General features: G+C 43.2%; 1 protein-coding gene and 1 long non-coding RNA gene across 2 annotated transcripts in view; one reads left to right on the forward strand and one right to left on the reverse strand.

Moving 5' to 3' along the window:
* Positions 1-515: 515 nt before the first annotated feature.
* Positions 516-25,047, reverse strand: LOC112246461. Its single transcript, XR_002952926.2, has 3 exons — positions 24,964-25,047; positions 1,443-1,504; positions 516-1,256 (listed from the first exon to the last, which is right to left on the reverse strand). It is a non-coding gene; the product is annotated as an uncharacterized LOC112246461 (long non-coding RNA).
* The window catches only part of LOC112246460 (GDNF family receptor alpha-4-like), a 106,077-nt gene continuing 105,739 nt past the window's right edge, over positions 25,021-25,358 (forward strand). Inside the window, exon 1 of the mRNA XM_024414778.2 lies at positions 25,021-25,125. The gene's annotated coding sequence lies outside the window, so the exon portion shown is untranslated. The remainder of the gene's footprint in view (positions 25,126-25,358) is intronic.

The raw sequence follows: 25,358 nt of genomic DNA on the forward strand, positions 1-25,358 counted from the left end.
CATGGCTTGGTTTTTGCTCTGACATGCACTTTCAACTGTGGAACCTTATATATACAGGTGTGTGGCTTTCCAAATCATGTCCAATCAATTGAATTTACCACAGGTGGACTCCAATCAAGATGTAGAAACATCAATGGAAACAGGATGGACCTGAGCTCAATTTCGATGCTCATGGCAAAGGGTATGAATTCTTATGTAAATAAGGTATTATTATAATATATATATTTTCTAAATTAGCAAACATTTCTAAAAACCTGTTTCGCTCCGTCATTATGGCTATTGTGTGTAGATTGATGAGGAAAATGTTTTATTTAATCCATTTTAGAATAAAGCTGTAACATAACAAAATGTGTAAAAGGTCAAGGGGTCTGAATACTTTCCGAATGCACTGTATCTGAATGTCTGTTTGACGCTACAGAGGCCTGTACAGCTTATATAAATGTATTCTGTGAATCCATAAAGGCAGACAAATTTCAAAGATTGATAGAAAATATCCATATTTATTTAACGGTGATTCTACATGGTCTTGTGATGAGCCACACTGTCCTTTATCCGGTTGCAGTACACTGGCAATGGTGTTTGCCATGGCGGGCTGGGAAAGCTGCTCTTTGCTTGTGGCAAATGGTCTTGTCCTGTCTGCAGTGTATGGCCAGCTGGATAAGACTCTGCAGGAAGTGGTGTAGGGTTCGTAGACCTTCTTAACCACTAGCTGTTTGGACCTCTTGCAGAAGATTGGCTGGTACTGGAAAGACGTGGTTGTGGTGTTTGCATTTTACATGTTTTGTGGGTAAAGCTTTTGAGAGGAAAGATCAGTCAACGAAGTGAATGGGCTGGTGGCTGCAGAAGGGCTGAAAAGTCTTCAGACGTCAGTAGGGGAGATTGCGAAGTGACACTTCTCAATCGCTCTCGTACACAATACATTTACTGTCTCTAAGCACAACCCAGCCCACTGACCTTTACAGATCATTTTTGTCAATAGTAGCCCTTGGCAGGGGATTTTTGTAGGCATGTCTGTATTCTGTTTTCAGAATCTGCAGAGAGAAGAATGAGGTGGTTGTGATTATTGTTGTAGTCTTGATTTTATACCATTCAGTGTCCCTTGCTGGTTTCTGTCCCACAATATTGTTGTGCTCCATAGCCGCAAGGTGTGTCCCCTCCTTCATGCTTGTGTAAACAAAATGCAGCTGCTTTGGGGTATTTTTGAGCAGGGCACGTTGGAAGGACTCCAGATAACCTGAGTTTTACAAAGAGAAAGGCTAAAAAGAGAAATGGGTTAGACTAAATTGATTACATGGTCTGGAAAGTACTCTGTGGTCACCAGGCTACCTCTAACCATCTGTAAGACAATTCCAAACAAACACCACATAGTTCATGTTTATGCCATACCTACTGTAAATTTAGCTATTTTAGCCATCAGCTTGTGAATATGTTTGCCAACTTACCATCAACTTGTGCAGAGCTAGGGGTTGGAAGCACATGCTGGTGGAATCAGATTCTGTACCACCTACAACAAAATACACAACAATTCACATTTGAACCACCCCACTAATTGTATTGATGCCTAATGTAAACTCACCCCATTCCATACAAATGTGCGCAACCGCGACATTCAAACAAGGCTGTAAAGAAAACTAATGGGACTGTAATGACTGTGTTGACTTCAAAATCTGGGGTATGAACTACGTTTCTATTCAAGCGTTGATCAACATTGTAATGGCTCTATAGTATTGGAGAAAAGTTGAAAAAAACTGACCCTCCGTTACATCGTGACGTGTCATGCCGTAGCGTACAGCAGGCATAAAGCAACTATTTCTGTTTTACAATCTCTCTCCACCAGGTATAGCACTTCTCTCATCGTTTAAAAACAAGAAATGGACAGTGATGGGGGTAACGGGGGAATACCTAGTCATATTTTGCGTCGTCACTGCAAGCGATCACAACTCTCAAAAAAACTGTTTACTTCTGAATATCACTTTAGCGCCGTCCTAAAAACCCAATTCAAATTCAACACAAACCTTCAAATAGGTATGTAATCACACATTATATAAACTATTTATAATGTTTAATTTACATTTTAGAGGCGATAAGGTGATACGTTGGACAGATCGAGTGAAAAAAAGCTATTTTCCCACACGACATCTCTCCTTCTCACTATCACGCTTTAGTTTCGCTTCCCCACCCGCCATTTTTAAAAATACCCGACGGGGCTCATTGCCTGCTTGAATTATACAGAAACGGGCAGCGTTTAGGTCATGTAATTGATTCTGTTGGAAAGGGGAGAAATTGTGCTTTACAATGGTATTGACATTACAGTTGATCTGGAAGTATTACATTTTTCGGGCACTAAAATACGGTCAATTGTACGGACCAAGGCAATGTACAAAAGTGAGTGAGTTTACGTTACTAGACTGGCTAGCTTAGCACACCTAACATGGAGATGTCAATATTGTCAGCTTGCTGTTACCTAGCTAGAAGAAAAAGAAACGCACACCTATTAAGACGAGGTGCTGGCTAGCGGAGTAGAAAACTTGAAAATAAAAGAGAGCCGCACACTCTAGGAGCTCAGATGCAGAAATGTAATTGCCAACGTTTCGACAGCCAAGCTGTCTTCATCAAGGGTATAATCACAAACACTGCGGGATGACTCGTTTATATAGTGTCAAAAGACACAGGTGTCTGTAATCATGGCCAAGAGTGGCCTAATATCATTGGTTAATAATCAAATATTAAAATGTCATACAAAGAACAGCATACAAACAACAAATGGATAGCATATGATCATAGATTAATTTGACTACACAAGCTTACAAACAATTACAATGACAAAGTCACAATAATCACAAGAATGGCTTCAGATCAAAGTCTACGTTGAGACCGAAGGGCACAAGGGTCTTTAAATTAAAGATCCAAGCAGCCTCTCGTTAACAATAAATTATCAAGGTCACCCCCTCTCCTAGGGAGGGTGACATGTTCGATGCCAATATAACGCAGAGACGAAATCAAGTGGCCTGCCTCCAAGAAGTGGGCCGCAACTGGATAAGTAAAGTTTTTATACCTAATGGTGCTACGATGCTCTGAGATACTTTTAATTCACGCTTTGTTTTACCTACATCATTTTTACCACAAGGACAAGTTATAAGATAAATAACTGCCTTTGTGGAGCACGTAATAACACCTTTTATTGGGATTGATTTCCCTGTTTGTGGGTGTTTGAAGGATCTACATTTATAAGTGCCATTGCATTGAGCACAGCCATTACATTTGTAATTTCCATCCAGTAGGGGCGCAAATAGACGTTTTTCAGGAATATCTTGGGGTGGTGAATCAGAGTTTACCAATTGGTCTCTGAGATTTCTGCCCCGCGAGAATACGACCAAGGGAAGGTCCGAAAACACATTACCGACACTATCATCGGATTTTAGGATGTGCCAATGTTTGTGAACAATTCCCTTAATTTGTTCAGAGCACTTTGAATAGCGGGTAGTTAGAACGCAAGAATGCGTCTTTTTGCGAGACTGAACTTTAGAAAGGTCATGTTTTGTTTTGAATTTTCTCAATGGCATTATTATTCTTGTAGCCCCTCTCCTTGAACTTTCTTTGCGTTTCAGCCATATTTCTGTCGAAATCGGATTGTTTTTTGCAAATTCTTTTGATTCGACAGAATTGGCTGTAGGGCAAACTATTTTTCAAGGGAAGTGGGTGACAACTATCAACCCTCAACAAACTGTTATGATCAGTAGGCTTCCTGTAAAGATCAGTGTATAGAACATTATCTTCACACAAGATCAGAAGATCAAGAAAACTGATTTGACGTTTATCAGATTGCATAGTAAATCTCTAGTAAATAAGGACTGACGTATCGGATTGTAACTCAAGCCAAGCTTGAGCAGGACCTCTTTTGGGGAGCAGGACCTCTTTTGTCAGGGTTTCTCCAGAAGTAGACTTTACCATCGGTATGTCAAAAAGGGACTCCGAAATAATGATCTTATCACGCTCCCTTTGGCTATATTCAAAGTAATCTTGTATGGGTCTATGGCCAGTGTCAGGAAAATAATTATCATTCTGCATCGTTTAAGAGCCTAGTTAGCTAGCGTCACTAAATTGGCAGCAAGATTGCTAGGCAGTTAAGAACCAACTTGCTACCAACACACAAACAGAGTGAGTTAGCTATATCGACCATTATATTGCTTACTTTAGCTAACATTAGTCTAAGATAAAATGAACGAACAAAAATGTTTTCCTGTCACACCAGCCTTCGCTTTGAATCCCCCTCCTGTCCAGCTCAGACGTTCGGCATCGCCGGCCTTCTATACTCCCTCTGCCATTTGTCTTTGTCGGTCATTGTACATGTTACTTGTTTTCCTGAGAGGAATCTCTACTACAATTTCCTGAGTACTTTATATTTTGTACTTTGGGGTTCGCCCTGTGCCTTTTGTTTATGAAAATATATTTCAAGCACAATAGTGTTTGGGTTTCGTTCCGCTTTGATCAAGGGTGCTTAAATAAATTCAGTAGTTCTGTGAATGCCTCCTGCCTACTCCTCTCTACACCAGTGACATTTACGCTGCTGAAGGTAGCTAGCAGTCTAGCAGTGACTACCATGGCATAGCATGGCATAGGCAAAAACAGCCTACAAGTGCTCAGCATATGTGGGAACTCCTTCAAGGCTGTTGGAAAAGCATTCCAGGTGAAACTGTTTGAGAGAATGCCAAGAGTGTGCAAAACTGTCATCAGGTTGGCTATTTAAAGTATCTCAAATATAAAATATATTTTTAATTGTTTAGTTTATTTTCGTTACATAAGTAACCAAAAAAAGTTCACTTATTTCATAGTTTTGATGTCTTCACGATTATTATACAATGTAGAAAATAGTAAGAATATAGAAAAACCCTTGAATGAGTAGGTGTTCTAAAACTTTTGACTGGTAGTGTATATATTTTAGGTCTTTGTGGCACTGGTACATTTTGAAAGGCACTCCTCGTGTACACACAGAACTGAATAATGCAATAATTCAGATGTGGTCTCCTTTCTTTCCTTTAGGGCAGTAGGGACATGCCGGCCCAACAGCTGATAGCTGTAGTGGGTACAATGTGGACAAAGAAACATGTATGCTGGACATTGAGTTTGTCATTTTTTTCTTCTCATAATCTGGATAAAAATCTGGAATAATCTTTCTATGTGGTTCGGAGTTAAACATTTGTCAAATTGTCAAACAAGCCGCAGAGTGACCGGTTTCGTGACATCATTAAATGCTAAAATGAAGAAGATTTCGAGCATACCAAAGACAGAGTGATTTGAAAAAAGTATAGAATAACTATCTTCAAAGTAATGACTCGGGACGTCGGGTTTGAAATGAAAGCTTATTTTAGTAATACTACTTGTTCACGTTACATTTAACAACTTCTACAAAACAAGAAAAGAAAGTTGCTAGCGAAAGTCAGGATAATTACTTGTCACTTGTCCATAACTGGCGCGTTCTCCCTCTACTACCTGTCGCAAGGCATTCTGGAACTTGCAGTCAAAAGCGTAATCCAATACAACACAAATATGTGTGTAAATTCTCTCAATCTCAAACACACGAATTCTAATACAATTACATACGTAAATAATTGTAAAGAAAATATCTTTAGATACAGCTCAATGAATTAACTGTCGACATTAACTCTGTAACCCATTAAAGTTTACAACACAAAGGGCAAATTACTTGATTTTCTGAGGAGTGTTAATGTCTGTGATAAACTTCAAAGAGTTTGAGATGGCACACAAGAAGATTCTGTGAAAAAATGCTGCAATATGAGATGGGTGAAGAGAAGCGTATGTGAGCAAGACGGATAGAGAAGAGAAAAACCACCAAATTATTAGAAAAATTGATAGCTTGTATAGGGTAATTGGTTTCAATTTCACTTTAGACTCCTTAAAATAACACCTGGACCCGGCTCTTTGCTTTACCACCAAGGATGTCCAGTACAGAAGTTCTCTTTTTGATCTTTGCCCTCACATGGTTGTGCCTTCTAATTTATTATGAATTTCGCAGAGGTGAAACACACCATCAGTATGGACACAACAAGTGAACTCTGTCCTTGGTCAGATCAAATCAAAGTTTATTTGTCACGTGCGCCGAATACAACAGGTTTAGACCTTACAGTGAAACGCTTACTTACTGGCCCTAACGAACAGTGCAACTTTTAAGTAAAAAAATAGGTATTAGGGTGAACAATGGATAAGTAAAGAAATAAAAAACAAACAGTAAAAAGACAGTGAATAATAACAGTAGCGAGGCTATATACAGTAGTGAGGCTATAACAAAAGCGAGGCTATATACAGGCGCCGGTTAGTCGGGCTAATTGAGGTATGTACATGTAGGTATGGTTAAAGCACATATTAAAGCACACATTATGCACATATGATAAACAGAGTGTAGCAGCAGTGTAAAGAGGGACACACACACACACACACAATGCAAATAGTCCGGGAAGCCATTTAATTACCTGTTCAGGAGTCTTATGACTTGGGAGTAAAAGCCTTTTGTTCCTAGACTTGGCGCTCCGGAATCGCTTGCCATGCGGTAGTAGAGGGAACAGTCTATGACTGGGGTGGGTGGGGTCTTGACAATTTTTAGGGCCTTCCTCTGACACTGCCTGGTGTAGAGGTCCTTGATGGCAGGCAGCTTAGCCCCAGTGATGTACTGGGCCTTACACACTACCCTCTGCAGTGCCTTGTGGTCGGAGGCCGAGCAGTTGCCGCACCAGGCAGTGATGCAAACATTCAGGATGCTCTCGATGTTGCAGCGGTGTAACTTTTGAGGATCTGAGGACCCATGACAAATCTTTTTACTTTCCTGAGGCATTGTCGTGCCCTCTTTACGACTGTCTTGGTGTGTTTGGACCATTCCAGTTTGTTGGTGATGTGGACACTCTCAACCTGCTCCACTACAGCCCCGTCGATGAGCACAATCATCTCCTTAGTCTTGGATACGTTGAGGGATAGGTTGTTATTCTTGCACCACTCGACCAGGTCTATGACTTCCTGATAGGCTGTCTTGTCGTTGTCGGTGATCAGGCCTACCACTGTTGTCATCTACAAACTTAAAGATGGTATTGGAGTCGTACCTGGCTACGCAGTCGTGGGTGAACAGGGAGTAGGAGGAGGGGACTGAGCACACACCCATGAGGGGCTCCAGGGTTGAGGATCAGCGTGGCAGATGTGTTGCTACCTACCCTCACCAACTGGGTGCGGCCCATCAGGAAGTCCAGGATCCAGTTGCAGAGGGAGGTGTTTAGTCCCAGGATCCTTAGCTTAGTGATGAGCTTTGAGGGTACTATGGTGTTGAACGCTGAGCTGCAGTCAATGAACAGCATTATCACGTAGGTGTTCCTTTTGTCCAGGTGGGAAAGAACAGTGTGGAGTGCAATAGAAATTGCATCATCTGTGGATCTGTTTGGGCGGTATGCAAATTGGAGTGGGTCTAGGGCAGTGGTTCTTAACCTGGGTTCGATCGGTCTCAGGGGTTCATATGATTCGTGATGACACGCCCCGCTTGGCCATCATTGGCTGCAGGTGATCACGCTACATCGCTTGGCCTATCTATGCTGCAGGGAATTTGGTGCGATCAGTAGTCGACTTGTGACTGTCGTGATGGTACGTCTTGTGATTTCTTTCTTAATATTTTAATCCCTTCATACTTACTATGTCGAGCAAAAAAAGAAAGTGGTCGGACGAATATGTACAATATGGATTCACATGTATAACGGAACGTGATGGGAGTCAGCGTCCTAACTGCATGATTTGCAATGCCAAGTTGAGCAATTCTATCTAGCACCGGCAAAACTAAGAGAACACTTCCTTAAGCTGAATGGAGATGGAAATACAAGAACACAACGCTCGCTGAATTCAAGGTGAAGAGAGCCAGATTCAATGAAAAGGCTACTCTGCCTGTTCTCGGCTTTGTACCTATCAACAAACTGATCCTCACAGCATCGTACGAAGTTGCTTACCTGATCGCAAAGCAGGGCAAACCACACACCATTGGTGAAACACTCATAAAACCAGCTGTGTTGAAGATGGCGAATATCATGGGAAAAGAGGCTGAAGTTAAGTTATCCCAAATTCCTCTTTCAAATGAGACCATCAGCGACAGAATAGAGGACATGAGCAAAGACATCTTGGCTCAAGTAGTTGCAGATCTGATTTCAAGCCTGGCAAAATTCGGCCTTCAACTCGACGAGACCACAGACGTTTCCAATCTAAGCCAGCTTGCTGTATTCATGCGCTATGTGAAAGACGACGTGATAAAGGAAGATTTTTTATTTTGTAAGTAACTAAGGCAGCCGATGTGAAGAAACTTGTGGATGACTTCTTCAAAGACAACAATCTTTCGTGGGATATGGTTTCTGCAGTTTGTTCGGACGGAGCTCCAGTCATGCTGGGAAGAAAGTCTGGTTTTGGTGCGCTAGTGAAAGCCGATGCACCACACATCATTGTTACGCATTGTATTCTGCACAGGCATGCGTTGGCAACAAAAACCTTGCCTCCAAAACTGGCAGAAGTATTACAAATTGTAGTGGAATGCGTGAACTATGTGCGAACTAGTGCTCTGAGGCACCGCATCTTCAGTGAGCTGTGTAAAGAAATGGGCTCTGAATTCGAGGTACTTCTGTACCATTCTAACGTTCGGTGGTTATCCCGGGGACAGGTGCTGCGTCGTGTTTTTGCCGTGCGTGTGTAATTAGCCCTGTTTTTGCAAGAGCACCAACATTGTCATGCAGATTGCTACAAAAATTCTGAGTTCATTCTCATTTTAGCGTACATGGCTGATATCTTCGCAGCTCTCAATCATCTCAATCAAAAGATGCAGGGCGGTGGAGTCAACATCATCGAAGCGGAGGAAAACCTGAAGGCTTTTCAAAAAAAGCTACCGTTATGGAAACAACGAACAGAGAACGATAACTTCGCAAACTTTGCCCTGCTGGACGACTGTGTAAGTAAGATCGAAGATGTATCTGGAATCTGAGACATTTCTGTACCCGCGGAACTGAAGCAAGCAATTGCCACGCAATTGCCACGCAAGCTTGCAAAGTCTCTCGACGGATACTTCCCTACAAGAGAGTCATATCCAGCATGGGTGAGACAGCCGTTCACGTTTAGTGTTGAGACAACAGATGTCAATGATGAATACCTCGATGAAATCATTGAAATTCAGCAGAGCCAGGTTCAACAGCAACTCTTCAGAACAACAAAGCTTTCAACGTTTTGGTGTCAACAAATGGTAACGTACCCTGTTATTGCTAAGAAAGCTCTGGAGATTTTCATACCGTTTGTTACAACATATCTTTGCCAGCAATCCTTTTCGAGGATGCTGGACATAAAAACGAAAAAAAGTAACAAACTTTGTTGCGAAAATGACATGAGAGTGGCACTTGCCAAGGTGAAGCCGCGCATTTCTGAACTGGTCTCTGAAAGGCAACAGCAGAAGTCACACTGATTTGCAGTAAATATTCATTATTATGTTTTTGTTTTTGTGTGAAAATCATGTTTTGATGATTTTGTTCTTTGAACACAGTGATGTTGATGCACGGTTCATTTTGTGCACCAGTAAAATATTTTGTTTTGAATTTGAAAAAATCATATTTTATTTTTCCAATTAAGAAGGGTTCGGTGAATGCGCATATGAAACTGGTGGGGTTCAGTACCTCCAACAAGGTTAAGAACCACTGTTCTAGGGCTTCTGGGATAATGGTGTTGATGTAAGCCATTACCAGCCTTTCAAAGCACTTCATGGCTAAGGACGTGAGTGCTACGGGTCTGTAGTCATTTAGGCAGGTTGCCTTAGTGTTCTTGGGCACAGGGAATATGGTCTGTTTGAAACATGTTGGTATTACAGACTCAATGGGGACATGTGAAAATGTCAGTGAAGACACCTGCCAGTTGGTCAGCACACGTCCTGGTAATCCGTCTGGCCTTGTGAATGTTGACCTGTTTAATGGTCTTACTCATGTCGGCTACAGAGAGCGTGATCACACAGTCGTCCGGAACAGACACGGACCAAGATGAGCCTTTAATATACTGTACATTTGTTAAAACAACCCAATGTCTCTTATTGTATTTCTAAACAGGCATTACATGAATAGATTCATATAAGGATATCAAAGTCTCTCACACACACACTGACACACACACCCATTCAGCAGATGATGAGTTATGGATCTGAAAACTCAGAGCTGTTGATTCAGGTGCCATCTGATTATTTTTGGCCAGCAGGAGTGTCTGGAAATCAGTGATGGATGTTTCCAGCTCACCTCTTCACCCCTGTAAGAAGCTCAGCGACAGTGAGGGGCCCTGCTGCACAAAGATTTTATCAATCAAGCATCTGATACTGCCAGGGGAACTTCATCTTTATGCTATTTTCCTGAGTCTCTACTCATATCTCATAAAAAGGGCGTTTATGGCTGAAACCTGAGGTGCCATCAAAACAAAGGGAGCAGCATGAGTGGAGCCCTGCGAGAGAAGCCCCATACAGAAAATGTGAAATGCTGAGATATAACAGGGAGATCTTATGTTTTATATTCTGCTTGTCATAAGAAAGATGGGATGGGGACATTGTCACCTTAAAGTAGCAAGGAGAGTCTGCCACCTCACAGGTTGTGCTGGGGCTGACGATGGGGCCAAACTTCAATGTCCTTCCCGTTGCAGTACAAATGTAGTGTTTTTATCAACACCTACTGCTTCATTAATTCAGCAGTGTCTTTCCCCCTCCTCTTTCTTCCTGTGTGTGTGTGTGTTTCCCAAATTAGATTTAAAGACAGAACTAGGCATCTACAGCACTGTAACCTAACCTCCCACACAATAGGCATGAAACACACCATCTGTTGTTGCGAGAGTATAACGAGTCACTGCATGTGTGAATGCCCACCATGCAATCTCAGTGCATTTAAGCAATGTTCTTTTTGAAAATAGTGTATTTGTTGCTCTTTAATTATTTTTCTAATGAGACTACAGGGGGTACCGGTACAAAACCAATGAGCGGGGGCATATGTACATGTAGGTAGAGGTAAACTGACTATGCATAGATAATAAACAGAAAGTAGCAGCAGTGTAAAAATGGGGGGGGGTGCAATAGTCTGGGTAGCCATTTGGTTGGATGTTCAGGAGTAGAAGCTGTTAAGAAGCCTTTTGGACCTAGACTTGGCGCTCCGGTACCGCTTGCTGTCCGGTAGCAGAGAGAACAGTCTATGACTAGGGTGTCTGGAGTCTTTGGCAATTTTTAGGTCCTTCCTCTGACACCGCCTGGTATAGGGGTCCTGGATGGCAGGAAGCTTGGCCCCAGTGATGTACTGGGCTGTATGCACTACTCTCTGTAGTGCCTTGTGGTCTGAGGCCAAGCAGTTGCCACACCAGGCGGTGATGCAACCAGTGCTTTCGATGGTGCAGCTGTATAACTTTTTGAGGATTTGAGGACCCATGCCAAATCTGTTCAGTCTCTTGAGGGGGAATAGGCATTGTCGTGCCCTCTTCACAACTGTCTTGGTGTGTTTGGACCATGACAGTTTGTCGGTGATGTGGACACCAAGGAACTTGAAGCTCTCAACCTGCTCCACAACAGCCCCATCGATTTATTTTTATTTATTTTTTATTTTACCTTTATTTAACCAGGTAGGCAAGTTGAGAACAAGTTCTCATTTACAATTGTGACCTGGCCAAGATAAAGCAAAGCAGTTCGACAGATACAACGACACAGAGTTACACATGGAGTAAAACAAACATACAGTCAATAATACAGTATAAACAAGTCTATATACAATGTGAGCAAATGAGGTGAGAAGGGAGGTAAAGGCAAAAAAGGCCATGGTGGCAAAGTAAATACAATATAGCAAGTAAAACACTGGAATGGTAGTTTTGCAATGGAAGAATGTGCAAAGTAGAAATAAAAATAATGGGGTGCAAAGGAGCAAAATAAATAAATAAATAAAAATTAAATACAGTTGGGAAAGAGGTAGTTGTTTGGGCTAAATTATAGGTGGGCTATGTACAGGTGCAGTAATCTGTGAGCTGCTCTGACAGTTGGTGCTTAAAGCTAGTGAGGGAGATAAGTGTTTCCAGTTTCAGAGATTTTTGTAGTTCGTTCCAGTCATTGGCAGCAGAGAACTGGAAGGAGAGGCGGCCAAAGAAAGAATTGGTTTTGGGGGTGACTAGAGAGATATACCTGCTGGAGCGTGTGCTACAGGTGGGAGATGCTATGGTGACCAGCGAGCTGAGATAAGGGGGGACTTTACCTAGCAGGGTCTTGTAGATGACATGGAGCCAGTGGGTTTGGCGACGAGTATGAAGCGAGGGCCAGCCAACGAGAGCGTACAGGTCGCAATGGTGGGTAGTATATGGGGCTTTGGTGACAAAACGGATTGCACTGTGATAGACTGCATCCAATTTGTTGAGTAGGATATTGGAGGCTATTTTGCAAATGACATCGCCAAAGTAGAGGGTTGGTAGGATGGTCAGTTTTACAAGGTTATGTTTGGCAGCATGAGTGAAGGATGCTTTGTTGCGAAATAGGAAGCCAATTCTAGATTTAACTTTGGATTGGAGATGTTTGATATGGGTCTGGAAGGAGAGTTTACAGTCTAACCAGACACCTAAGTATTTGTAGTTGTCCACGTATTCTAAGTCAGAGCCGTCCAGAGTAGTGATGTTGGACAGGCGGGTAGGTGCAGGTAGCGATCGGTTGAAGAGCATGCATTTAGTTTTACTTGTCTTTAAGAGCAATTGGAGGCCACGGAAGGAGAGTTGTATGGCATTGAAGCTTGCCTGGAGGGTTGTTAGCACAGTGTCCAAAGAAGGGCCGGACGTATACAGAATGGTGTCGTCTGCGTAGAGGTGGATCAGAGACTCACCAGCAGCAAGAGCGACCTCATTGATGTATACAGAGAAGAGAGTCGGTCCAAGAATTGAACCTGTGGCACCCCCATAGAGACTGCCAGAGGTCCGGACAGCAGACCCTCCGATTTGACACACTGAACTCTATCAGAGAAGTAGTTGGTGAACCAGGCGAGGCAATCATTTGAGAAACCAAGGCTGTCGAGTCTGCCGATGAGGATGTGGTGATTGACAGAGTCGAAAGCCTTGGCCAGATCAATGAATACGGCTGCACAGTAATGTTTCTTATCGATGGCGGTTAAGATATCGTTTAGGACCTTGAGCGTGGCTGAGGTGCACCCATGACCAGCTCTGAAACCAGATTGCATAGCAGAGAAGGTATGGTGAGATTCGAAATGGTCGGTAATCTGTTTGTTGACTTGGCTTTCGAAGACCTTAGAAAGGGCACGGTAGGATAGATATAGGTCTGTAGTAGTTTGGGTCAAGAGTGTCCCCCCCTTTGAAGAGGGGGATGACCGCAGCTGCTTTCCAATGTTTGGGAATCTCAGACGACACGAAAGAGAGGTTGAATAGGGGTGGCAACAATTTCGGCAGATAATTTTAGAAAGAAAGGGTCCAGATTGTCTAGCCCGGCTGATTTGTAGGGGTCCAGATTTTGCAGCTCTTTCAGAACATCAGCTGAATGGATTTGGGAGAAGGAGAAATGGGGAAGGCTTGGGCGAGTTGCTGTTGGGGGTGCAGTGCTGTTGACCGGGGTAGGAGTAGCCAGGTGGAAAGCATGGCCAGCCGTAGAAAAATGCTTATTGAAATTCTCAATTATGGTGGATTTATCAGTGGTGACAGTGTTTCCTATCTTCAGTGCAGTGGGCAGCTGGGAGGAGGTGTTCTTATTCTCCATGGACTTTACAGTGTCCCAGAACTTTTTGAGTTAGTGTTGCAGGAAGCAAATTTCTGCTTGAAAAAGCTAGCCTTGGCTTTTCTAACTGCCTGTGTATAATGGTTTCTAGCTTCCCTGAACAGCTGCATATCACGGGGCTGTTCGATGCTAATGCAGAATGCCATAGGATGTTTTTGTGTTGGTTAAGGGCAGTCAGGTCTGGGGAGAACCAAGGGCTATATCTGTTCCTGGTTCTAAATTTCTTGAATGGGGCATGTTTATTTAAGATGGTTAGGAAGGCATTTAAAAAAATATCCAGGCATCCTCTACTGACGGGATGAGATCAATATCCTTCCAGGATACCCCGGCCAGGTCGATTAGAAAGGCCTGCTCGCAGAAGTGTTTCAGGGAGCGTTTTACAGTGATGAGTGGAGGTCGTTTGACCGCTGACCCATTACAGATGCAGGCAATGAGGCAGTGATCGCTGAGATCTTGGTTGAAGACAGCAGAGGTGTATTTAGAGGGGAAGTTGGTTAGGATGATATCTATGAGGGTGCCCGTGTTTAAGGCTTTGGGGAGGTACCTGGTAGGTTCATTGATAAATTGTGTGAGATTGAGGGCATCAAGTTTAGATTGTAGGATGGCTGGGGTGTTAAGCATGTTCCAGTTTAGGTCGCCTAGCAGCACGAACTCTGAAGATAGATGGGGGGCAATCAGTTCACATATGGTGTCCAGAGCACAGCTGGGGGCAGAGGGTGGTCTATAGCAGGCGGCAACGGTGAGAGACTTGTTTTTAGAGAGATTTTTAAAAGTAGAAGTTCAAATTGTTTGGGTACAGACCTGGATAGTAGGACAGAACTCTGCAGGCTATCTTTGCAGTAGATTGCAACACAGCCCCCTTCTCGATGAGAAGGGGGCTGTGCTCGACCCTCCTTTTCCTGTTGTCTCCTTTGTGTTGATCACGTTGAGAGAGAGGTTGTTATCCTTGCACCACACTGCCAGGTCTTTGACCTCCTCCCTATAGGCTGTCTCATCATTGTCGGTGATCAGGCTTATCACTGTTGTGTCATTGGCAAACTTAATGATGGTGTTGGAGTCGTGCTTGGCCATGCAGTCATGGGTGAACAGGGAGTACAGGAGGGGACTGGGCACGCACCCCTCAGGGGCTCGTGTGTTGAGGATCAGCGTGGCCAATGTGATTTTACCTACTCCTACCTCCTGGGGGCGGCCCTGGTGAGTCCTGTGCCTACGCCCAGAACTAAGCCTCCTGTATGTCTCCCCAGCCTGGTGAGTCCTGTGCCTGCTCCGAGAGCCAGTCCTCCTGTGTGTCTCTCCCCTCCAGTGATGATCCATGGCAAGAAGCCTCCAGTGATGATCCATGGCACGAAGCCTCCAGTGATGATCCATGGCACGAAGCCTCCAGTGATGATCCATGGCACGAAGCCTCCAGTAATGATCCATGGCACGAAGCCTCCAGTAATGATCCATGGCACGAAACCTCCAGTGATGATCCATGGCACGAAGCCTCCAGCGACGGCCTCCAGTCCGGGGCCTCCAGCGAAGGGGGTGGGGGGGGTACTGTCACGCCCTGACCTTAGAAAACCATTTTATTTCTCTATTTGGTTAGGCCAGGGTGTGATGTGGGGTGGGCATTCTATGTTCTATTTTCTATGTTTTGTATTACTTTGTTTTGGCAGGGTATGGTTCTCAATCAGGGACAGCTGTCTATCTTCCAGCAACGGCCGTGACAGATACAGTATGTAATTCCTCATTATGAAATGTTCACTCCGACTCCGCTCCGAACGATAGGAAATCAATTGACCCTCGCAAGCGGCTAGAAAGTGATGCCTGTCCATCTCCTTTGCCTTTAAACCTAACCCACCATCCCTTATAAAAGCTAAACAGTCCGGAGGACTGAAGGGATTAATTGAGAGCCCAGGAGATCAAAGCCCTTCAGATTGAGAGGGTATGTACTGTATTATGAGGAGCACTTGCCTTGACAAAGCATTCATCTCCTTGATGGTATCCTTATCGGAGGGGCTTCGGGCTAGGTTAAGTCACCCCTTCTAAATGTGAGAAAAAGACTAACAAACCCTCAACACCTACAATGTCCCTCAGAGAATGTTCGGGAGACCTCACGGCTTAAGAAGAAAATATAAACAAGCTCTACTCCTTTTAAAGCTCCCTTTCCCTCAGAGAGAGCTTTCTACTTTTCTTGCAACATTAAGTGTTGATGTGAATAACAAATTCCAAATGCACAGTGCAAAAATGTAATTTACTGAAAGATCCCCAAGGCACATTGTCTGTTCAAAAAAAATAATCAAACATGCTCAGAGCTCCTTTTATCTCTAGTCTAAATAGTACTCACTTCCCAGCTGAGATGGTAATGTTGTATTGTTTCAAATCCTAAAACGGTATGCTTATTAGGAAGTTAACTTGTACACGACAAACATAAAGTGGATTAGGTTGTACATTACAATTAGTGATTCCTCTGTCTGGGCTGCATGTCTATAGAAAATTTGAAATTAAATGGACAGCACTCCAAAATATAATCTTCAGTAAATCATTTATTGCCCTGCACGGACACGTTTAGGACTACAATTTCAGCACTCAAAATGAAATAAACCATCAATATAATTTCCCCCCATTACCATCCATGCGGGTATGGTAAAAATGTAACCCACATTGATTGTTATTATTGTACACTCAAACTGACCAAAAATATGTTCTATGAGCTGATATAAAATATGCCAGAAATGTTCCATACGCACAAAAACCTTATTTCTCTCAAATTTTGTGCACACATTTTTACATCTCTGTTTGTGAACATTTCTCCTTTGCCAATATTTATTTAATTATTTTACTAGGCAAGTCAGTTAAGAACATATTATTATTTTCAATGACAGCCTAGGAACAGTGGGTTAACTGCCTGTTCAGGGGTCAGAATGACAGATTTTGTACCTTGTCAGCTCGGGGATTTGAACTTGCAACCTTTCGATTACTAGTCCAATGCTCTAACCACTAGGCTACCCCGCCGCCCCATAATCCACCCACCCAAGTGTGGCATATAAAGAAGCTGATTAAACAGCATGATCATTACACAGGTGCTGGGGACAATAAAAGGCAACTCTAAAATGTGCAGTTTAGTCACACAACAGAATGCCACAGATGTATCAAGTTTTGAAGGAGCATGCAATTGGCATGCTGACTGCAGGAATGTCCACCAGAGCTGTTTCCAGATAATGTCATGTTAATTTCTCTGTCATTTTTAGAGAAATTGTCAGTCTGTCCAACTGGTCTCACAACTGTAGACCACGTGTATGGCAATGTGTGGGCGAGCGGTTTGCTGATGACAACGTTGTTAACAGAGTGCCCCATGGTGGCAGTAGGGTTATGGTATGGGCAGGCATAAGCTATGGACAACAAACACAATTGCATTTTATCGATTCAGAGATACCGTGATCCTGAGGCCCATTGTCGTGCCATTCATCTGCCGCCATCACCTCATGTTTCAGCATTGATAATGCACGGCCCCGTGTCGCAAGAATTGGTACACAATTCCTGGAAGCTGGCCCAGTTCTTCCATGGCCTGTGTACTCAGCCGACATGTCACCCATTGAGCTTGTTTGGGATGCTCTGAATGGATGTGCATGACAGCGTGTTTCAGTTCCCAACAATATCCAGCAACTTCGCACAGTCATTGAAGAGCAGTGGAACAAAATTCCGCAGGCCACAATCAAAAGCCTGATTAACTCTATGCGAAGGAGATGTGTCGCGCTGCATGAGGCAAATGGTGGTCACACCAGATAGTGACTGGTTTTCTGATCCACGCCCTTACCTTTGTTTTAAGGTATCTGTGACCAACATATGCATATCTGTATTCCCAGTCATGTGAAATCCATAGATTTTTGCCTAATGAATTTATTTCAATTGACTGATTTCCTTATATGAACTGTAACTCTTGTCGCATGTTTTGTTTATATTTTTGTTCAGTATAGTTTTTTCGTATATATTTTAATCTTACTTCCTATCTACGAACTAAATACACTTTCCTGCAACCCGCCTCACCCAATGTGGTACAGATCTGCTATTTTTATTCCTTATAACTGGAACCTCTATCAGGAGCTAGCCAGCTAACTAGCTACTAGCTATTAGTCTTTGTTAACCATGGCTAGCGGTCTTTATCTTTAGCTCGGACACCAGACAGCTTTAGCTGGGAAAATAGAAGCCAGTCTGCACAGCATGATATCTTCCCAGAGCATGTCGGACTGCTTCTCTCTACCACATCACCGGATTCCTGCCGCTCTGGATCATTACACCGGATCATCGCAGCTAGCTAGCTGCAACCGAGTGGCTACAGTTAACTAACGCCTCTGTCCCGAAGCAAGCACCAGTTAGCCTTGAGCTTGCCTCGAGCAAGGCCCATATACCAGCTAATTCTAGGGCTACAATACCTCTTTTGCCAACTGGCCTAGATCCTTTATTGTCGACACGGAGTCCCGCCGATCCATCACGACTGGTCTGCCGACGTAATCACCCGATGTGGTCTCAACAGGCTTTTCCGTTGCGATGTCGCCAAAGACCCATCTGCTAGCCCGGGCACGCTAGCTTTCTGAACGCCATGTCTCCCACTTGCCTAGCGTAGTAGTGACTACCGAACGGCTCCCTGACTCACCTATTGCTGCTCATTGAACCCTACGATCACTCGGCTACAAAGCTGATGCCCCTGGACTGTTTCAATAACACGATACCATATTTTGTTTATCTGTCGGCCCAAGCCTTAAACTACCTAACTGACCCGCTCTGCCCATTCATCGCCATTTACCTATTGTTGACTTAGCTCTCCCGATCAACACCTGTGATTGCTTTATGCCTCTCTCTAATGTCAATATGCCTTGTCTACTGCTGTCTCGGCTAGTTCATATTGTTTATTTCACTGTAGAGCCCTCAGTCCCGCTCAACTTGCCTTAGATAGCTCTTTTGTCCCACCCCCCACACATGTGGAGACCTCACCTGGCTTAACTGGTGCCTCCAGAGACAAAACCTCTCTCATTGTCACTCAACGCCTAGGTGCTGTAGGCGCCTAGGTGCTGCTCCACTGTATTCACATCCTACCATACCCTTGTACATTATGCCTTGAATCTATTTTTCCGCTCCCAGAAATCTACTCCTTTTACTCTCTGTTCCGAACGCACTAGACGACCAGTTCTTATAGGCTTTAGCCGTACCCTTATCCTACTCCTCCTCTGTTCCTCTGGTGATGTAGAGGTTAACCCAGGCCCTGTAGCCCCCAGTACCACACCTATTCCCCAGGTGCTATCATTTGTTGACTTCTGTAACTGTAAAAGCCTTGGTTTCATGCATGTTAACATTAGAAACCTCCTCCCTAAGTTTGTTTTATTCATTGCTTTAGCAGACTCCGCCAACCCTGATGTTCTAGCCAGTTCTGAATCCTGGCTTAGGAAGGCCACCAAAAATTCTGAAATTTCCATCCCCAACTACAACATTTTCCACAAAGATAGAACTGCCAAAGGGGAGTTGCAATCTACTGCAGAGAGGGTCTGCAGAGTTCTGTCATGCTATCCAGGTCTGTGCACAAACAGTTCAAGCTTCTACTTTTAAAAATCCACCTTTCCAGAAAAAAAGTCTCTCACTGTTGCCTCATGTTATAGACCCCCCTCAGCCCCCAGCTCTGTACTGGACACCATATGTGAATAGATTGCCCCCAACTTATCTTCAGAGTTCGTACTGTTAGGTGACTGAAACTGTGTTATGCTTAACACCCCGGCCGTCCTACAATCTAAACTACATTCCCTCAATCTCACACAAATTATCAAGGAACCTACCAGGTACAACCCTAAATCCGTGAACATGGGCACCCTCATAGCCTGGTTATTCTTTAAAAGTGCATTCCTCACCAAATTAAATAAGCATGACCCATTCAAAAAATGTATAACTAAGAACAAATGTAGGCCTTGATTCACTCCAGACTTGACTGCCCTTGACCAGCACAAAAACATCCTTTGGCGAACTGCATAAGAATCGAATAGCCAGCACGGTATGCAACTTTTCAGGGAAGTTTTTTATTTATTTATTTTACCTTTATTTAACTAGGCAAGTCAGTTAAGAACAAATTCTTATTTTCAATGACGGCCTAGGAACAAGTGGGTTAACTGCCTGTTCAGGGCCAGAACGAAAGATTTGTACCTTGTCAGCACGGGGGTTTGAACTTGCTAGTCCAATGCTCTAACCACTAGGCTACCCTGCCGCCCCTCGGTGAAGTTAGGAACCAATATACACAGTCAGTCAGGAAAGAAAAGGCTAGTTTTTGAAACAGAAATTTGCATCGTGTAGTGCAAATTACAAAAAGTTTTGAGGCACTGTAAAGTCCATGGAGAATAAGAGCACCTCCTCCCACCTCCTCCCAGTCCACTGCACTGAAACTAGGAAACACTGTCACCACTGATAAATCCACAATAATCGAGAATTTCAATAAGCATTTTTCTACAGCTGGCCATGCTTTCCACCTGGCTACCCTTACCCCCCCGACCAACAGCTCTGCACCCCCACTGCAACTTGCACAAGCCTCCCCCACCCTTCCGCTTTGCCTTCACCCAAATTCAGATACCTGATGTTCTGAAAGAGCAGCAAAATCTGGACCCCAACAAATCAGCTGGGTTAGACAATCTGGACCCTCACTTTCTAAAATTATCCACCACAATTGTTGCAACCCAAACTGTTATAGACCTATATCCATCCTGCCCTGCCTTTCTAAAATCTTCGAAATCCAAGTTAACATACAGATTACCGACCATTTCGAATCCCACTGTACCTTCTCCGCTATGCAATCTGGTTTCCGAGCTGGTCATGGGTGCACCTCAGCAAGGCTCAAGGTCCTAAACAATATCATAACCGCAATCGATAAAAGACAGTACTGTGCAGCCGTCTTCATCGACCTGGCAAAGGCTTTTGACGCTGTCAATCACCGCATTCTTATCGGCAAACTCAACAGCCATGGTTTCTCAAATGACTGCCTCGCCTGGTTCACCAACTACTTCTCGGATATAGTTCAGTGTGTAAAATCGGAGGGCATGTTGTCCGGACCTCTGGCAGTCTCTATGGGGGTGCCATAGGGTTCAATTCTCGGGCCGACTCTCTTCTCTGTATATATCAATGATGTCACTCTTGCTGCTGGTGATTCTCTGATCCACCTCTACGCAGACGACACCATTCTGTATACTTCTGGCCCTTCTTTGGACACTGTGTTAACAAACCTCCAGATAAGCTTCAATGCCATACAACACTCCTTCCGTGGCCTCCAACTTCTCTTATATGCTAGTAAAACTAAATGCATGCTCTTCAACCGATCGCTGCCCGCACCTTCCTGCGTGACTAACATCACTACTCTGGACGGTTCTGACTTAGAATATGTGGAAAATACCTAGGTGTCTGGTTAGACTGTAAACTCTCCTTCCAGACTCACATTAAGCATCTCCAATCCAAAACTAAATTTACAAGAATTGGCTTCCCATTTCGCAACAAAGCCTCCTTCACTCATGCTGCTAAACATACCCTTGTAAAACGGACTATCCTACCGATCCTTGACTTCGGCGATGTCATTTACAAAATAGCCTCCAACACTCTACTCAGCTTTTGGAAGTAGTCTATCACAGTGCCATCCGTTTTGTCACCAAAGCCCCATATATTACCAACCACTGTGACCTGTATGCTCTCGTTGGCTGGCCCTCGCTTCATATTCTTCACCAAACCCACTGGCTCCAGGTCATCTAGAAGTCTTTGCTAGGTAAAACCCAACCTTATCTCAGCTCACTGGTTACCATAGCAACACACACCCGTATCACGCACTCCTGCAGGTATATTTCACTGGTCATCCTCAAAGCCAACTCCTCCTCTGGCCGCATTTCCTTCCAGTTCTCTGCTGCCAATGACTGGAACAAATTGCAAAAATCACTGAACCTGGAGACTTACAGGTGAAGTCGGAAGATTACATACACCTTAGCCAAATACATTTAAACTCAGTTTTTCACAATTCCTGACATTTAATCCTAGTACAAATTCCCTGTCTTAGGTTAGTTAGGATCACCACTTGATTTTAAGAATGTGAGATGTCAGAATAATACTAGAGAGAATGATTTATTTCAGCTTTTATTTATTTCATCACATTTCCAGTGGGTCAGAAGTTTACATACACTCAATTTGTATTTGGTAATTTGCCTTTAAATTGTTTAACTTGGGTCAAACGTTTTGGGTAGCCTTCCACAAGCTTCCCACAATAAGTTGGGTGAATGTTGGCCCCTTCCTCCTGACAGAGCTGGTGTAACTGAGTCAGGTTTGTAGGCCTCCTTGCTCGCACACGCTTTTTAGGTTCTGCCCACACATTTTCTATAGGATTTAGGTCAGGGCTTTGTGATGGCCACTCCAATACCTTGACTTTGTCATTAAGCCATTTTGCTACAACTTTGGAAGTATGCTTGGGGTCATTGTCAATTTGGAAGACCCATTTGTGACCAAGATTTAACTTGACTGATGTCTTGAAATGTTGCTTCAATATATCCACATAATTTTCCTGCCTCCGTGATGCCATCTATTTTCTGAAGTGCACCAGTCCCTCCTGCAGCACCCCCACAAACATGATGCTGCCACCCTCGTGCTTCACGGTTGGGATGGTGTTCTTCGGCTTGCAAGCCTCCCCCTTTTCCCTCCAAACATAACAATGGTCATTATGGCCAAACAGTTCTACTGTTGTTTCATCAGACCAGACAACATTTCTCCAAAAAGTACGATCTTTGTCCCCATGTGCAGTTGAAAAACCGTAGTCTGGGTTTTTTATGGCGGTTTTGGAGCAGTGGCTTCTTCCTTGCTGAGCGACCTTTCAGGTTATTTCAATATAGGACTCGTTTTACTGTGGATATAGATACTTTGTACCGGTTTCCTCCAGCATCTTCACAAGGACCTTCTGGGATTGATTTGCACTTTTAGCACCAAAGTACTTCCATCTCTAGGAGACAGAAGGTGTCTCCTTCCTGAGGGGTATGGCGGCTGCATGGTCCCATGGTGTTTATACTTGTGTACTATTGTTTTTACAGATGAATGTACCTTCAGGTGTTTGGAAATTGCTTCAAAGGATGAACCAGACTTGTGGAGGCCTACAATTGTTTTTCTGATGTCTTGGCTGATTTCTTTTGATTTTCCCATGATGTCAAGCAAAGAGGCACTGAGTTTGAAGGTATGCCTTGAAATACATCCACAGGTACACCTCCAATTGACTCAAATGATGCCAATCAGAAGCTTCTAAAGCCATGACATCATTTTCTGGAATTTCTCAAGCTGTTTATAGGCACAGTCAACGTAGTATTTGTAAACTTCTGACCCACTGGAATTATGATACAGTGAAATAATCTGTCTGTAAACAATTGTTGGAAAAAGGACTTGTGTCATGCACAAAGTAGATGTCCTAACCGACTTGACAAAACTATAGTTTGTTAACAAGAAATTTGTGGAGTGGTTGAAAAACAGGTTTTAATGAGTTTATCTCCCTCACTAAATTTAAGCATCAGCTGTCAGAGCAGCTTACCGATCACTGCACCTGTACACAGCCCATCTGTAAATAGCCAACCCAACTACCTCATCCCCATATTGTTATTTATTTTTGCTCTTTTGCACCTCAGTATCTCTACTTGCACATCATCATCATCATCATCATCTGCACAGCTATCGCTCCAGTGTTAATGCTAAATTGTAATTATTTCGCCACTATTGCCTATTTTTTTTCCTTACCTCCCTAATCCTACTACATTTGCACACACTGTATTTAATGCCCATATGCACTTCCTGGATGACTGCTGTCATTTCATTAGGGGTTGGGCCATAACATTCACATATTCTGCAATATTCTGCAATAGCCTCTAGCCTCAGGTTCTATCTTCTGGTGGAGCATAGGTGGGCTATTCCTGTATCATAGGGCTGCATTCATTGCACGATTTTGCTCCAGCTCAGTGCAAATATACCTGATAAAAATAATCATGGTCCAAATTGAAGACTATGATTATTTGAACATTTGAATCCAGTGTGGGACCAATGCAGTGCTCCAGGACCAGAGTTGCGCACTCTTGCTCTCTAGAAGATGTTGTGAGTCTCACATCAAACATAGACTTGGGACAATAGTCAAATTTCAAACCATTCAAGAAGCAATGTCATTGTATTAGAAGGCTGTCCACAGCTTAATTTCCATTCTTCAGTTTGCTATATTTTATAGAGATTGTTTTTGTTTGTACAACAAGCCACATATTCTAGATATTCTGCAGTGCAGGAAGACACCCATCAATCCAACCCCCTCCCAGATCCTTTCCCCTCCCTCATACCTCCCCAGGCATTTTTCGGCTCCTCTTAAAGACAAAGTCATGATTACTGTCTTGGGTGATGCTCACAAAACAACCTAGAAATTGACCAGCTGTCATGGAATCTGGTAGTCTCCTCCAATATAGCACACAACAAGAGCCAAGAATGGAAAACAGAACCATGACTGAGAAAAGTACTCTATAAACAAGATTGAAATAATAAACAGATATGGAAGTAGACAGGATCAAATTATTATCTTAGTGCCCAAAAACAAATATTAGTTTCCCCCCAGGAGCTTATCTATTATAGATTTGATATCAATTTTATCCAGCCAAAACATGGTTTTGTTTTAGCACCCCTTTTTATTACTCTCATTCATTTTTCCTACTGAATTCTGTCTCAGAGTAATTTCAGGGTTTATAGTTTGTATTTACAATTGACTTAAATCCAAATAAGCAATGCTGCCACAGTTTCCACACGAAGCTGGGACAAACATTATTTTAAATGGATTTGAATTCAACACCTAGTATTAAAGTGCAGGAAAAATGCAATTAATACATCTTGTTGAATTGAGTCAGACCATCTATTTTTGTGGTGTTCAGCCATCATTATCTGTCAGTTTCACCAAATTAGTAGTTATCTTCTTTTCCAGCTGGATCTGAGAACGACTGGGAAATAGTACAATATAACTTTACCTACATGACTGTAGGCTTGTAGAGGCAATGTTATGTTGTGTGTGTTTTTTTTACTCGAACATTGGACGTGTCACTGTCCCTAGAACCATTCCACTCTACGTAACCCACTGTGCTCCCGTAACCCGCTCTGTGCTCCTTTATCCTAACCCATTCGCTTATGCTCACCTACGTCGCTCTCAACAGTTCATCTATCCGACCACTCTCTCCTCGATTAACCAACAGCGAATACGTTCGGAGACGACACTCTTTCCGTGGAGAAAGAACAGCAGCGGGCAAACACAAACTCTCACACACCGGACCCTACAGGTGTAGCCTAAATAACTTTCGGTGAGAATACCAGGTTTTCTTTTCGTTTTACATAACAATTACCCCGTAATTATTTGATTTATGTCCATGACATTTGATTAATCCATCCACATTTCGGGAAATTTACGGAATTCTGAAAAATGTTGCGAACAAGGATCGCGCTTGTTCATCAATTCCTTTTGTAACAATTTAGTCCACATGTAGGCAGGCCTATGCCACATGAGGATGTATTTGAGTGTAATTTCGAAGATGTG

Source organism: Oncorhynchus tshawytscha, linkage group LG09 (assembly GCF_018296145.1).
Source record: "Oncorhynchus tshawytscha isolate Ot180627B linkage group LG09, Otsh_v2.0, whole genome shotgun sequence".
NCBI classification, from domain to species: domain Eukaryota; kingdom Metazoa; phylum Chordata; class Actinopteri; order Salmoniformes; family Salmonidae; genus Oncorhynchus; species Oncorhynchus tshawytscha.